We start from the raw sequence: 10,686 nt of genomic DNA on the forward strand, positions 1-10,686 counted from the left end.
ATTTTATCCAAGGACTGCCATTCCTTGTGTTAAACTAGAAGGATTTTCTGTATAAAGCAATGATTTTCTTTATGTGACCTCTGGCAGTGGGAGTGTTGGAGGGCCAGTGGTAGGTGGGGCTTCACAGGCAGCCATAAATTAAGCAGCAGCATTTTACAAATGAGCTCTATAATGAGTAAGTGATTGGAAGAGGTGCTACTACTGCATGCTGGAGATTAACATTCGAACACAAAAACTATCACCTAGCCCAGGAATGGCAGTAAAAGGTTAGAAGAAATATTCCATATTATCAATCATATAAAAAAAATTAAAAAGGTGTGGGGGGGGAAAACCACCAATACTTCTTACAGCTGCCAAAGGAGCTTGAGAGAATGAATGTGTTGGTGTCAAAAAGACTGAGAACAAGTGAAATAGGACTACAGTAATTGCCAGAATCTTACTTGCCTGGAGAGATAACACTGGACATTCAGTTTAACTAGGCAGGTGCCAAGAATCCTCTTGTGGATGCTATGGAGTGGCTTTCAAATATCAGAATGTACACTGACCCCCATGGTCTGATACTTCCTATGGTTTCAGAATTGCTCATTAAGCCAGGGAAACCTCCAGTGAGGTGTGATGACCTGAAAACAGACAAGAGCTAAAGAATCAATGTTTTAAGTAAAACAGCAATTATAAAAAGATCTACAGATCCTTCCATGTAATCAGGTAAATTAGCAGGAGTGGCATAAAGCACCTAAATTGGAGAAAGAGTGGAGAGAGGGGGGAAAAGAAGGTCCCTTGGGAGATATCTGATAGGATGCTTAGTCTGTGTAGAGGGCAAAAGGTTAAGTGAAAATGAGATGAAGGAATGATCAGATATAGTCAGATCAGAGACAGTTAAATAAAGGAAAGTGCTAACCTAAGATAAATGTGAAGGAACGCCCTTGTGCTGAGTGTGTTGGTGTGGCTGTTCTTCTGCAGCTCAGGAACAGGAGAGGAGGAATTGCCAGTTCCCAACCCACACCAGTCTGACTTGAAGCATTTCCCAGCAAAGAAACAGAAGGGATAAGGACATAAGGTGAAGATTCCTGCCTGCTACTCCAACAGTATGAAAGGATATTAAAGGGCTTCTAATTACATCTACACTTTTTGCAGGTCTCTTTTTACTGGAGGTGTGATATAAATTATCCTTAGTGATGAGAAAGTCAGGCCTGTGCCATCTGTGGTTTTGGTCAGTTAAAAAAATGTTGTACAGTGAATATCGAAACAAAACTACTGAGAATTACTTGAAAGCTGCACATTTTTTTGGTTGGCTAATGCTTTCCTGGGTCAAGCAGCTTTCACTAGAAGGAGTTTCCATAATGACAAAACAAAATCTGGTTGAAAGAGGTGCATAATATAATAAATGTGAATAATATAGCAAATAAATGTTTGGAATACATTCAATATGAAACTTCATCAACTATTTTGGTAAATCATTCTTAGAATACTCAGCAAAAAGGACCTGAGATAATATATTGCACCAGAAAACTCAAGAAATATCTGTAGTAACCAAGTCGGGAAATGACCACAAGTGTTTTCTTCAAGAGCCTTTGGTGGCTTACAGCCTTAGGTTTCTAAACGTCAGGAGGAAAATTCAAACTCTTAGACACATAATTGGGAGTTCAGTCCTTTTTGTTGTTGTTGTTTCCTCACTTAATTAACTTAATTAACATATACAAATAGACCTGGGAATTAGGAAATTGGAGCTTGAACTCATTCTGCTAGATGTTAATACCTGCGGGTACCCAAACAGGATTCCTGAAAACAAATTCTTGTACTCTCCACAAATTGGTTCTACAACCTTCCGAGGTGAGAGAAATTTTGTGCTCTCTACCAAGAGCTTGTTTAACCCCAGAATTCCCGCAATCCAGACGGAGTGCTGCTGAGGAATGCCGCTGCTCCAGGTAGCCCGGCTCCCAACCTGGAGATTGAGATGCAGATGGAGCTGTGGGGGGGGAGCCCGAGGAGAGGCCGTGAAGTGCCAGCCCTTGGGATAACAAAGGCATGAGATGGGGGATGCCGGCCAGGTGAATGGACACAGCAGGAGCCGGGAATCGCCCATCTTTTGGTTAACAAAGGAGGCGGGTGACGCCAGCGAGGTGATGGGCACGGACAGGGGGCGGGAGCCCAAGAGCCAGGCTTGCCTTGGCAGGGAAGGTGAGAAGATAAAAGGTATAAAAGCCCGGGGGGTTCTTGGCTGGTCCTACTCGAAGGCACCAGCTCGGGCTGCTCCCGTGTCACTGCGCCGGGAATAACTGGTTTTATAGGATGGGACATCTGAGACTCTGCTATGGGAAACCTGGTGCGCCCTGAGCGGGCTGTGCGGGGAGCGGCACCCGCGACACTGTCCCTGTCCTCGGCAGTGTGACTGTCCCTGCCCTTGTCAGTGTGACTGTCCCTGCCCTTGGCAGTGTGACTGTCCCTGTCCCTGGCAGTGTCACTGTCCCTGTCAGTGTGACTGTCCCTGTCCTTGGCAGTGTCACTGTCCCTGCCCTTGGCAGTGTGACTGTCCCTACCCTTGTCAGTGTGACTGTCCCTGTCCCTGGCAGTGTGACTGTCCCTGTCCTTGGCAGTGTGACTGTCCCTACCCTTGTCAGTGTGACTGTCCCTGTCCCTGGCAGTGTCACTGTCTCTGTCCTTGGCAGTGTGACTGTCCCTGTCCTTGTCAGTGTGACTGTCCCTGCCCTTGGCAGTGTGACTGTCCCTGTCCTTGTCAGTGTGACTGTCCCTGTCCCTGGCAGTGTGACTGTCCCTGTCCTTGTCAGTGTGACTGTCCCTGTCCTTGGCAGAGTGACTGCCAAGGCGTCTCCTGAGTGCTCACACTGGGAAGTTTCCTTAACACTTCTTATTTTTCAGACTATCACAGACCCCACACATATTTGTCAACTCTAAGTGAAAATAAAAGAAGACCGAGTCTGTAAATGAGGAGTTTCCAATGAAAGAGGTGGTTGAGGCATTTTGACCCTATTCAATCAGGGTCAGCTTTCCTCTGAATTATACCTGTTTCCTTGTCTAACATTTTAGACACCTCCAAGTGTCTACCGACAGAGTTTCTAAGTGGGATTACACAATGAAGAAGAAAGCAAACTGCTCACAGCTCCCCTTCCCCATGTGTCACAAAACAGAGTTCCAGAGGAAGAGACAAAAGAGTGTTGGGGTCCCAGTTGTGTGCCGATGGGAAAGGAGTGCTGAAAAGAGGCCAGCAGCTCCTAGAGACAGGGAGGGGAGAACACAGATCAGCTTCATGAACCAGCTAATGATGGATGGCCAAATGCCAACGCAGAGCAATGCATCGAATGGGGTTTGCATTGTTGCGATTATTAAAGGTTATTTTACTTTTAATTTTTTGTGGTAGGTGTCCTTACTTCTTCCTTACAGAAACCCTTGATTTTCACTCAATACATACTTAGATGTGCTTGTCATACCCTCAAGGTGATTTCAGTTCTCGGATGCCAGGAAACTTCTCTGCTGATCAAAACACAGCTGCACAGGCTCACTGGATCTATTCATGGGTGCCACACGACTGGGGTATGTCTGTCTATACCTGTGAAAATAGATGTAATTAATATAGCAGATATAATACACGCATGCAAATCCAGATGCTAAAAATGACTTATAGTAAGAGAAGGTTTTCATTTGCCAAACCATATCAAAGTATCTGGATCATTTAAGCAATATACAATCTACACTTGGACTGCTGCTGCTGCAGTGACATCAGCACCCTCTTAGTCTATTTTTTTTTTTTTTTTTTTTTTTTTTACAATTGAACTTGTTTTTTAGTGAAAGATCCTAAGGAACACAATTTTAAAACATTCTCTAATTAGCTTTTTCCAGGCTGTCACCTCTCCATGGCATTTAAAAAGCTCTTTCCATCATTTCCCACAAGTTGATTTGACATAGGATGTCAGATATAAGACTTGCTTATTGCTATTCACTGGACACTGATCTTATGATTGGAAATTGGAGCAACTCTCTATCCATTTGATATAAAATTCCTTCCGTGTAAGCAAGAGAACAGAATATTTCTTATAAATAACCTTTTTGTTCATTACAGAAATGTATATAAATTCCTTTAGTAACAAATAACAGGCAGTTTCTTCAGAATGCTTTATTAATAGATTTTGTATTACAATTTTACCTTCTTCATTTTGACATTTATTTCCCTTTTAATGAGTCAAAATGCCTTGCCAAGAGCTCTTGGCTTTAAGTATGTTCTTAACATCAGCATATTAACTGCCACATTCAGGTTAATAGGCTCAACTTATCTCTTTGAGATCTTTGTGGAAAGAGAACCAAACACCCCAATTTTAAAAAAAATCGATGTAAATGGAAACTTCAATTTTAGTGGCACTGGAAGACAATAATGCTGCTTCATCATCATCTGAACATTCAGTATTATGGTTTTACTGCCAAATATCCCAAATATCTGTGATAAGTGCCTCTTCTTGTAATAAAAGATACTGAACAAAAAGCAGTCTAACTGAGATTTTGAAGTCTTGATTTGCAACAGTCCATTCTGAACCCTTCATTTTATTTCCTTTTGTATTGTGCAGGCAAACAATAGTTGTAGCTTTCGTCATGAGCTCAAGCAGTACATTTCAGCAGACTGAGCTTAAGCACATGCAGATGGGTGTAACAACAATTTTTTAAAGGATATTATAAATCCGTCTGTAAGCAAATTAATGTAAGAACAAAAGAGCGTTTTTTCATAATTGTGGGCAATTCTGAGCAAAGTTTCAATGGCTCCTCTCAGAAATCTAGATGAAGCAATTGCAGGTTTTGACTATTTTTTAATTCTGACTCTTAAATCACATCAGTATGAGCACCATTATCAATGCAAGATAACAACAACTCAAATAATTTTTCTGTAAACACCTTGATTTTGTCTGCTAGCAGAAGGGTCCACACACAGGTTTTCTGTGGATTTACTCTGTGCTCATTGGTGACTCAAGGGCCATTTCTACCTTTCTCAGTGACACAGGGCCAAAGCTCACAGCTCACCCAAGTGTGCCTTGCTGGCTCAAGGGTCAGAGTGTCAGGGAAACTGAATTCACCCCTGAAGACTGGCCCCACCAAAGGTTTTCTTTATTTGAGACATCTTTTAGTGGTTATGGTATTTCTGACTTTTGTCTTGTGAAACCAGGAGATAGTGCTAGCTTGCTTCCCTGTTTGCCTGTATGAGGAAGTAAGAGAAAAAACTAAAAATTCGTTTAAGAGCAAATGAAGTAATTCCATCTGCCTGCCTGATTTGACATTTTCAACTCAATTTCTCAGTTTCTCTGATGAATAACCCAGTCTTCCCAGGAATGTGCATTGCTTAAATGGTGGACATATGCTACAATAATAACAATTACAAATAATTACTCTATGGGGTGAGTGAGTAATGCCAATTAGTTGATGTGATGATGTTCCCATGACAAAGTCCAGCTTTATGGAGTTGTTCATTTTTAAGTCTAGCAGCTTTCTGATATCCTTTGTCAGGCAACAGTGTGACTTGACCACCTCAATTCATAAATCTGTCCTCATAGATGCATAAAGTCATGGACTGTGCTCCTACTTAAATCAAAATTTGAACCAACACCTAGTGCAGAACTAAGTTTAGGCTTAACTGTAAAGACATAGTCATAATAAAGCAGATTTCCTTATGAATACTTATTAAATAATTTCCTTGCTTATTTCCTGAAGGAACCTTAAAACAGAAATGTTGGTGTGCACAGGTACTTTGTTACACACAGTCAAATCAAACTCAGGACAATACTTCAACCTGTTGTTAACTTCATTAATCTCAGACATCAAATACAATGGACTTGTAGACATATCTCAAACTTAAGTATCATTCAGAATAGAAATCTTTTACTGAATTGAGGGTTAAACTGAAGGCATGCTCTTAATCCACAGAGGACAGAGTTTCTTGCTGGAGTGATATCTGCATGATATTGTGTGCACGAGACTAAAATATTTGGTGTCATAATGCTGTTCTTGGAATTAATTATCTGTAAATCTAATTCTTAATGCTCTCAGATCAGACACTTTGTTTTTTAAATTTTGCATTTGATTTTCTTTCTTTCTTTCTGCAACATGACTGTAGAGATAAAGGAATTCAAGAATTATGAAGCAGACCAGTAGTACACTTCTCAATTCTGCTGACAAAAAAATCCACAGGCCCACTGAAGTAACAGGCACCAATAAATTAGTGATGATTCACATACATTGGTACCATATTCTGTTAGGAGGCATGGATGATTTTCATCCACTCTGGTGTAAAGACACATCAATATTAAATCTGGGCTTACCCCATGATTTGCTGCCATACTTTCCACTTTGCAGCTGACCTGTGCTAACTCTGCTCACAGACAGAGGAAGTCAGAAGCAGTTATGATCCAGAAGTCTTCCAGATCTCCTGCAGGGGCAATGTTTCCACAAAGATTTTCAGAGAAGAGAGATCAGTGCTTTGTTAAATTAGGGACTTAACACAGGAAAATGTCTGAGGAAGTCACAAACCAAAGCATGGCTAGCTTTTATAAAACTCCCAACCAGACACAACCACCAAATGACCAGAGTTCTGTACTGGACGTTAACTTACCAAGATGTTTCTCCATGCACAATTGCTGCTTCTTGAGCCCATGAACATTTTCTGGAGGAGCCTCCCCAGCCATTGTTCTCTTGGCCAGACTTGTAGGCCTGGCTGTATCAAGTCCTGAGCTCTCTTCTGTCCAGCTGTCCCTGCTGCCTGGTGTCTCTGCAACAGGCACTGCAGTGCAGCTGCTCAAGCTCACAACTGTCCCCCTGCCCAGAGAGATTCTTCACTCTTGTTTGAGCAACACTGCCAGAGTATGTCAGTCACTGACATCTTGGAAACAGAGGAGGGGAGGAGACAGGCTGGAAATGCCAAGATTAAATAAAACCAATATGGATATTCTTGTCACCTTTTGACAAAAGGCTACAGGAACCTGGAAACAAAGAGTGTGGTGCAGCTCCACTGCATGATTTGGTAGCTCAGTGAGTTATATCAGTAGAAATGGTGTCTTGGAGTATTAAAAACGGCATCAGACTGGTAACTTCTAGTCAAGTCATTAGGTCAGAGAATGGAGTCCTGTAGGTGTTTTGGCAAGTCAAAATTTTACCCAGCTAATACATACAGTATGAAATATCAGGCTTTTAAATTGTGGGATTTTTCTGTTTTGTTTTCAGACTTAACTTTTCAAATATTTGATAAGTTCCTAAACCTGCTTGTAAAAATCCCCAAGTCACAAGCCAGTCGGATAAAAATCTGTTCATTGTAAAAAGGGAAGAGAGAAGGGCAGGGAAGGAAAGGTTTGTTGATAAGTTTGCTGCACTATTAAAACATTTAACCACAGCCTGGAGCTCAGATCAGTGTTCATGTGAAGTTCCTATTTATTAGAGTATATGAAAAGTATTCACCAAAATCGTGTCTTGTTTTTGAAAGAGGTACAGTCCGGTAATTATGGTGCAAGACTAGATTTCTTGGAGATAGGAAAAAGTGAGTGATAAACACTGTTGGGAACTGTGCTCCAGCCCATCTAAAGAACACACTTCTGCTCAAAATAAGCACCAAAATAACAGTAGAGAGTGGATGAGGGAGAAATCATAGAGGCATTTATCACACTGAATCTAGGCCCACGTTGACTTGTCTTAATCTATATAAAGAAAAAGGCCTGCAAGTGGCTCTGAAAGTGATGGGAACCCATGCTTCAAACACATGTCTTGAAAGAATGTCAGAAATCTCGTTCCCCTTTTGGCTGCGGTTACAGATGCTTTCTCTGGACTGCGGGCTCACCAGTTTCACTTGTCTGGAACACTCAAAAATACATTTTCTCCTGGAAGACAGTCTGCATATGCTTACAATAAACATTAACCAAATCAAATGACTTTCACTTTGGGATAAATACTTTCTGTTAGTGACACTCATAGTAAATTGCTAATAATTAGTTTTTCCAATCTACTTGGGTTGTACTAATGAACACAATCACTCCTAACATATTTACATGCAGGATAAATCCTGCCTCCCTCTATATGCCCATGGATGGCCTAGGGTAAAATGGATTTATTCTGCTGCAGGAACACATGAGAGTCACTTTAGGCCAGGTGGGTGACCCTGCTGGTTTTGTGTGTCTCTGAACTCTGCTGGCTGGGCAAGAGCCAGGAGAATCTGCCTGCTCACCGTGGTCATCTGCCCTGGGGCTGAGGCTGGAGCAGGGCAAAGTCTGCAGCTTTCTGGCCACGAAATATGTAAGTTACAAAACATGGAAACTCTCAGCTCTGCAAAGCCAACGAAACCACATTTTCCTATAACTGTGGCTTCCTCTTTTTGCAGGATACCCGCTCATAAAGGCTTGTTGGAAATTACACACTGGTATCTCTAGGGATGGGAAAATCTTTTTTTATGCTTGTGAACATAACCCAACATGAAGTGGTGTCCTCTAACGGGACATTTCAGGGTCTTACTGGAAGGACAACTGTTATACCAATATCTCTCAGCACCCTTCTGCTAAGCCAAAATACAGAAGTATGAATTAGCATTTTGTCTATATCATAATTAAAATAACCCCAAAACTGTTACCTTCAGCAATTTGGTTACTGGAAAATCCCTAGATACAGCTGAGCAAAGCTCCCAGTGTTTGCTCCACCAAGTCCTGAATAGTACTGAAATGCAATCCAATTATTAGAAATTATCTGCTCTATATTTGTGTAATTTTCTTAACAACTCAATACCTAAAGAAGTACTGCAGCAGACCATAGGACCCAGCTCTGGCCGAGAAATCTGCATGCATTGCATAAAATGTATGATTCTACAACTCATTAAGTCTAATTTATGGCATATGTAATTAAGCACCTTTGAATTGAACCTAGGTCTCTAGAGATAATAACACTTAGAACTTATATAGGGCTTTTCATCTTCAAAGTGCTTTACAAACATTAACTAATTAACAACATAATAAGACATGAAAGGCGAAAGTACTTAGCCATAGTGCTGCATAGCCTCTGTATAATTCAGATTTTGATGTTTTTCCGTGCAAGACCCATTCTGGGTGCACAGAGAGGATTTACCAGCAGTCCCTTCACAATCAGAAAATCACTTTTTGCACATCATATCTCTGAATTCCCAGATTCCATTCCTTCTCTTTTATTTATTGCTGAATCAGAAGAAACAGCTCCTGAACATGAGGGAAGGTATGGAAAATGCCATACCTTCAGTCCACAGGAGTTTGAGGGTGTTTGAGTTTTCAGGGCTTTGGAGGCAGAGTGATGTAGAAAGGGGCTCCTGGAGAATACACAGCACAAGATTTCTGGTATCACCTAAGTCCATGTCCTTCTCAAGAGAAATCTAATAATTACACAAAGTCTCTAGAGGTTGGCTAAAACACTGGGGTAAAGGCCTTACTTCAGCTGAAATACATTTTTCTGTGTTTTTTTTTTTTTTTTTTTTTTTTTTAATTTCTGCTCTTGTGAAAAGTTGGAACTGTCTAGCCAGCATGTTCATTAGTTTTTGGGGCTTTTTTATCACTTGGTGTAATTTACACACGGTCTCTTGAGACAATGTACCTTGAGACAGCCTTTTTATCTGAATGAATGTTTTCTTGGTGATAGCAATGTTGCAGATGTTATATCAGGTTACTTGAATCCCCCCTGAACATTCCTAATGCAGAAAGATGACGGAGAAAATAAAAGGGGAGCAATTAATCCTGATAGTTTTAGTGACCCATCCTTCAGCCATCAGCCTGTGTCAGTGATCACTTTCCTGAGCTCAGAATGCTGCCCATTGTCTGTGCACATGCTGTGCTTGAGCATCACCTGTTCACCGGCAAGGATAATGGTTGTGGTGGCAGGATCTCTTGTCCCTGCCCAGACAATGCCTGCCTCTGTCCCTGTGGGACAGATTCTACAGTGCCCCAAAAACTGAGTTTGGGGAGCAGTGGAAAAGCATGGCAAGCATATAAGGCAGAACAGTGCACATGTACCTGCCTAACTCTGCACACCAAAAATATCTCAGACACAAACACAGATGACTCAGCAGCAGCAGGGCAGGTGCAGCCCCATCAGAAATTAAAGAAAATGAGATATACCATGGACCAGAAAATAACATGCCTGTGAACCAGCAGGCTTTTGTGTTCCCCCACAGACACAGAGTCCAGAACAAATCCTGAAAGGTAACAATCTCACAGCAGCAATGCCTACAAGAGATCCCACGATAAACATAGGGTCTAATCAAATGCATTACAATTTTTAAATGCAAATGTAGAATAGAACTGTCAAAATGTTTTATCCCTAAATTGTGAATGCTAACCTTCCCATACTTATTATATAGCAGTACATTTTAATTTGCCTGGAGCAGAGTTGAATAAAGCAAGCATCACAAACACAATCAAATGGATATTTGAAAGAACTGCTCTTCACAATAGCTGTGTGTCTGAGCAAAGCTTCAAATGTTGATCAATTGATTACCAAAATCAAAGAATACATTTCCCAAATGAGCTTCTGTAAAACACTCAATAGACTGGAAAAAACCAGCACAAAGTTCTGCAGAACAGCAGTTTTCTCTAAAATATTTACAAGTGCAACTTTTTACTGCTTCCCTGGTTTATAATTTAGATCTGCACACATCTAGAATGAGGAATGAAGCACTTCTGATAAATCAGTGGTTTG

The sequence above is a fragment of the Zosterops lateralis genome (genome assembly GCF_965231275.1).
Source record: "Zosterops lateralis genome assembly, chromosome: 12".
Taxonomy (NCBI): domain Eukaryota; kingdom Metazoa; phylum Chordata; class Aves; order Passeriformes; family Zosteropidae; genus Zosterops; species Zosterops lateralis.